This window comes from Micrasema longulum, unplaced genomic scaffold (genome assembly GCF_059751315.1).
Source record: "Micrasema longulum isolate JH-2025_06_02 unplaced genomic scaffold, ASM5975131v1 h1tg001919l, whole genome shotgun sequence".
Lineage (NCBI taxonomy): Eukaryota > Metazoa > Arthropoda > Insecta > Trichoptera > Brachycentridae > Micrasema > Micrasema longulum.
Genome location: NW_028279093.1, coordinates 80,982 through 87,124, shown reverse-complemented (window position 1 = coordinate 87,124; position 6,143 = coordinate 80,982). Strand labels below are relative to the sequence as shown.

At 29.4% G+C, this 6,143-nt stretch overlaps 1 non-coding gene across 1 annotated transcript; it reads left to right on the top strand.

Moving 5' to 3' along the window:
* The first annotated feature begins 209 nt into the window (after nucleotides 1-209).
* TRNAV-UAC (transfer RNA valine (anticodon UAC)) lies at nucleotides 210-282 on the top strand. The gene has a single exon. It is a non-coding gene; the product is annotated as a tRNA-Val (tRNA).
* The last annotated feature ends 5,861 nt before the right edge of the window (nucleotides 283-6,143 follow it).

Here is a 6,143-nt window from a genome sequence, read left to right as displayed (position 1 = left end):
GTTTTTTTACAAAGTGAAATATATATTTAAAATTAGTTGGCAAGTGCCATTCACTATGTTTCAAGTTCGTTTATATTATAAGTACACTTATATTATTACTACGTCTTTCATCAAGTCATGTGTGCAAATTATTGATCTAACAATGCTAGCAACCGGTACAATAATCTCTTTTGTATAGCATATTGCAATATTGGCGAGTTACCAACGTCGGTTCCGTAGTGTAGCGGTTATCACGTCTGCTTTACACGCAGAAGGCCGCCGGTTCGATCCCGGCCGGAACCATATTTTTGAATGCACAAATACATTTTTCTAATAATATAATTTCTATAATATATTAATAATTCATCGATGTTTTTTTTTCATAAAAAATAAACATTTAAAAGAAAAACGTTGCTTTAAATATGATAAAGAACCGCAGTTCTGCAATTTTCAAAAGATTAAAAATATGTAGTTAAAAAAACGCATAGAGTTAATATCGCTTTTCGGTGTCAAGATTTCATATCTCATATATTTTCGATGAACAATAATAAAAAATTAATTTTTAAAAAACGAGTGCTTAAGTATATTTTTTTTGTGTCGTCCCACACGAAGTGTTTCAAATTAACAAAACTTTTAAAAATCGTAATACGGATGAATATTTTTTTTTTTAATTTGACCTAGTTTGAATCTATACAAAAGAAACTGTGATCTTCGTAATAGGGAGATATCAATTATTTATTTTTTGCTGCCCCGTAAAATTTTTTTTTTGCTAATTATCAGTAGTATTGCAAATATTTTTAAATTTGCGATTTTGAATCCCCACAAAAACGGTCATTCCATTGGCCAGGCCCCTAATACGTCACGATTTATGTTTATTTGTTCCCGGCCATTAAAATTTGTTTAGAACATTATCACAAATCTTGACGTCACAAAAACCAAGGCTAAACACGTCACGTTTTTCTAAGAATGTGTTTTTATTAAATTTCTTTTTTACATTTATGTAAGAAAACATTTCTCCACAATTATTAATTAAACTTTCTACTGAATTTGCTGTATAATTTTTAGGTTATTTTTTAAACATAAATCTTGTAAAATTTTTGGTGTGATTTTTTTTTTTTTTTTTATAAATCTTGTTTTTAATATTCATGTTTTTTTTTAAAAAAAAATTAAGTCAATTATGTTAATATTATATATATTTGTATAAGGCAGATTTGATGTTTATGTTAGTAAAAAAAAAATATATATACATCCAAATTGATTTTGAAAATAAAATTAATTATTCTAAATACATTTAATATATTTCGATCGGTATTCGTAGTATGTGATATTTTCAAATTGCGATCGTTTTCGATTTATTTAATGCATATCTATATTATTTGATCAGTTGTTAACTTGTTTATTTAAGTTATCATAATATTGTTTAAAGGTACAGTAGTGAATATACATTTTAATTTTTAATTAAAAATGCAACAAAATTGACCTTGATTGACCAGTATCGTACAGTGCTGGCTATAGTGGGGAGCGTTTTGGTACACATGGTAACGAGCAAAGTGACCTTAGCGCAGCGTATCGCGCCCGTGCCGCGCCTCAAAACACTCGCCACTATGGCCATGCGCTTATTATTTGCATTTATTTTAAAGACATAATATTTTTTGTCACTATTATAATTATTTTGATTTTAAACGAGCACTAATGATCAAATAACCCGGCCTAAGGGAGTGTTGTATTTCGACATAGGAATAATTACCTATTTGCGATACATTTAACAATGTTACTCCTTGTCAATTTTTTGTCATAGAAGTTGGATTTAAGTGTAAGACCGGCCATTAATTTATTTGATAATATTTTGAGCATCTACATCCAAATTTTTGCTGACCAAAAGAATTGAATTTTATCATTGAATAGGTATTAATTTAACAATGTTTGATTATATCCAAATCTCACCCACGTGATAAAGGTTTCAGCTCTTTTACTTCACAAAATTCAACAGATGGAAGAGTTGAGGAAATGTGGATGTTCAAACATGGGCAGAATGGTGAATGTTACACAGTGTGTAAAGTGGCCACTTAAACCAGTCAATGACAGGTCATAAGCCCTGTAAATGCCTAGACTTCCATATTCCCTTCTCGAAAACTTTTTCCCTCTCTGTTGAAATAAATTTAAAGGTATTAATTTGTTCATTTTTTTCCATTTTAAACAAAGATTAAAAATAAAAATAATACGACTTCTCTGGGGTTACCCGTGCCGAGGACACTTAATGATATTCTTTTTAAAACATAATTTTACATGTGAAAAGAAACAAAGAAGACTATATACAGAGATAATTAAGAAAATGTTTAGACAGTTTTAAACACTACGTATTTAAGTTTATATTTAATTTATGTATACACCTATATTATTTATATTTTGAAACGCACAATAAAATAACAAAACCATAGCATAAACTATACATTTGTGGAGCAGTTGATTCAATATTGGTTTGGGCGATTGAGACAATCCATTTTACTTCTACCCAGCTCCACTATCCAATTTTTTATAGTCTTTTTGAACATTTTCTCATTTCTAATTGTTTTAATAGACAATAGAAGTAGGTATAATTTAAGTACAGGCATTTAAAGAGCTTATAATATATCAACAATATTTTAGATTTTCAAAATTTTTAGGACTGAATTTCACCGCCCAAGGAGTTTTTCAGATAAACATTTCATCAAAAAAATCAAAATATGTTTTGTGGCGTTTTCAGTTAAATAGGACAAACCGTTTTGATTGGTGTATTTGAATTTTGAAATCGACAAATAGACTGCGTGCATTCGATTATTTTTATTAACCTGAGAGTAGTCATCGGGTCGTAATCACTGATCTAGGTATAAAATTATTATTTTATGTGCATTGCATAAGTATTTTTATTATTTAGATTTATATACAGTAAAACTAAAATTTTCTGGATAAATGAGTGCTAGACGTAATTCGGATATGCGGAAATCTGCATAGTTGGAATAACCATTTTTTTGTTCTTTTTATTAATTTCACATAAAATATTTATGTTTTTTTTTATATATGAACACTCACTGGGCATAACCCGTATCGAGGCATTTAATAACATTATTTTTTTTAAATTATTTTTTTTATTTTCTTTTTATTTAGGAAACATACAGTACAGTAACAAAGTTTTATATTTTACACAGTTAGACTTAAATCTAATGAACCAGCGAAGTTTCCATATTATAAAATAATTATATGTAAGGTTATTAATTAAAGTACAAAAAAGAGAAGAAAAAAAACATAAATAGAAGTTCTTTAAAAATTAAATTTAAAGTAAAAAATGAAGAAAATTTGTAAAAGTTATTAAAAGTTAAGAATTAAAATAAAGAATGAAAAACATGCTCCGATGTAAAAATAAAATAACATAATAATAACATTTTTAAAAAAGGAAAAACATAAATATACACAAACATATTTTAATGGATTCAAAGAAACGATGAGACGAATCTTTAAAGAATCTTTATATAAGATAATAAATTTAAGTCAATTTAAAAACATCTTCAACATTAATTTTGATTAATTTGTTTGTAAATGTTCTAGTTACAATGGTTGGCATTTATAATAATATATCCGCATACATACACACACATAAATATATGAATAGATGTATAAATGAATAGTAAAATCTATTAAAACTAAATAAAAAAAACTAGTTAAACTACGTATATATATAAAAAACTAGTTAAATAAATAATAATAAAAACGGAAAATTGCAATGGTAGTAATATTTAAAAAAATAAAGAATTAAAATAAAAATAAAATATTTAAAATATTTTATTATTTAATTTGATTTTGACATTTATATTATATTGTTTTAAACTTCTACTGAATGTGATATATAATTTTTAGGTTTATTTTTTTTCTTAATCTTAGTAAAGTATGTTTTTTTTTTAAACAATTAAATCAAATATGTTTATGTGATATAATATGTTTGGTAAAAGGCAATTTCTCTTTAATTAATTGTAAAAACTTGTTTACGAGCAGCAAGGTCCTTATTTCAAGGTTTTATTCCTTGATAACAGTAAGGATATTTGTCAATCCGGATGACTGAAGATCACTGTATATAACAGAGTTCTACTGTATAATACAAGATTTAACTGCGTATCTTAATAGACCTGCTATTTAAAATTAATTTTAAACATATATTTTAAATTTTACCATTAACGCCTACATAACACCTGTTCTACTCTACGGATGCGAATCGTGGCACCTCACTGAGAATAGGCGTCTCAGAAGAATCTTGGGTGTGAAGTAATAAGAGAACGGACGCAGCAAACTCCAGTGACAACTGTCGTCAAGCGGAGGCGAAACGGTTGGCTTGGCCATGTACTGCGGATGCCTCTTGAGAGCCTTAACTACGCTTGCCCACTTTACAAGGCATCAGGTTCTTGACGTCATGGACGTCCATTGCTGACTGTTTGTCAGCAGTTCATGTCAGAACTACGAGACGTGAACCTGACTTGGGAGGATACGCGGGAGCTGGCAGCCGACAGAGATGCCTGGAAGATCTTCGTGGATACCATATGCTCCAACTAGGGTGCGAACATGGAATACTGTACAAATTTAGACCCATTTTCCTCTTTTGTCCAGTCTGTTTTTTATTGGCTGGAAGATATTGTTTTTTAACAATAAATCCGCTTGATTGCCTATATTTTTTTACTTGAAGATTAATATTAAATAAATAAATAAGAGCAATGTTATTAATAACGTGAAAAAATCATCCCCCACCACTGCTGCGGAGTTTTCCCACGAGCGGAAGATTAATACCGGCCAAGGGATGGAGGTTTGAGATGGGACTGCAAAAACTACCCTCGCGCATTAATTACACTATGTAAAGTTGGCCAGAAACTAAATATATGTTTTGCGCCATGGCGTACCTACGGATAAACTGTTTTTAGGCGAGTCGGGAAACGGGTTCATCGGGTCTACCGTATCAACATAATGGGCGTTATAATTTGGAAATTCATTCAGACAAATGGTATTATCGTCCCGCTGTAAGAGGAAACCATTTCACACATACAATAAACTAAAGTCGCAACTTTAAAAAAATGCTAGGTGCACAAAATAAATTGTAAAAAACTCTCATAAATATCGCGAGCATACAGCGAAAAGTGGCTAAGTGCATTTTATGATTTTTTTGTTTTAGTGCTAGATGGTATCTTTTACTAAAAAAAACGAGCCCACCTATGTCGCAGTTTCAAGTTTTTTTCAAAATCGGTAAATGTATATGGATTAAATTGGTTTTTAAAAATCTGCTACAAGAAATATTGACAAAATCAAAACACTTCCATACTAAAACTATACATCGCTTATGTTTTGTACTATTTAAAGCCATAAAAACCTTAAATCAAAAGTGCAATTAATAGCAAAATTATGAGTTTGTTATTTGATTTTGTAATTACGATTTGCTTACAAACAAAAATTCTCCACTTATCTAATAGACAGTTCGCAAATAAATCCATGTTTAAGGCAGACAATAACATTACGACATTGAAATAAATGTAAAGAATTTTCATTAATAATGAAACTAGGAACTAAGCAATAATTAATAATATGGAATCGGGCTATGATCCCGTGGCTAGTGTTGCGGACTCACGGGCCAGAGGTCTGAGGTTCAAACAGCACTCTACCCTAACTTGATTTCCATTTTCTAATAGTGAGTTGTTTAAAACTCGTTGAAAATGGCCACTAAAATTTAAATATTTCAGTAAACGCTGATATTTCTTTTGAAAAAAAAATGTACATATATGAAAATTTATAAATAATGTATTTCCAATATAAAGCCGTGAAAAGAATATATTTAGGCATACAAAAAAACAATAAATATTGATAAGAACAGAAATTAGTGGAAACAATGAGGCTCCGTACATTTTAAAACTGTTAAACTATTGAATCTCAAAAACGTTCGTTGAACTCTTAAACATTTTTTATTCGAATTTTGTAAGTAACATACATAGAATTAAGAATAGTCCAGAAACCGTATACGCACATCAAACAGAAGGCGACTCAACTACTCATAAATGAGTAGGTTAACGTTTTGACCCATTAGTTTCTTTGTAGACGTCGCTCAGGACGCAACTTCTGATTCGAATTTAACCATGCCGTGTTGTGTCCTTTTAAAG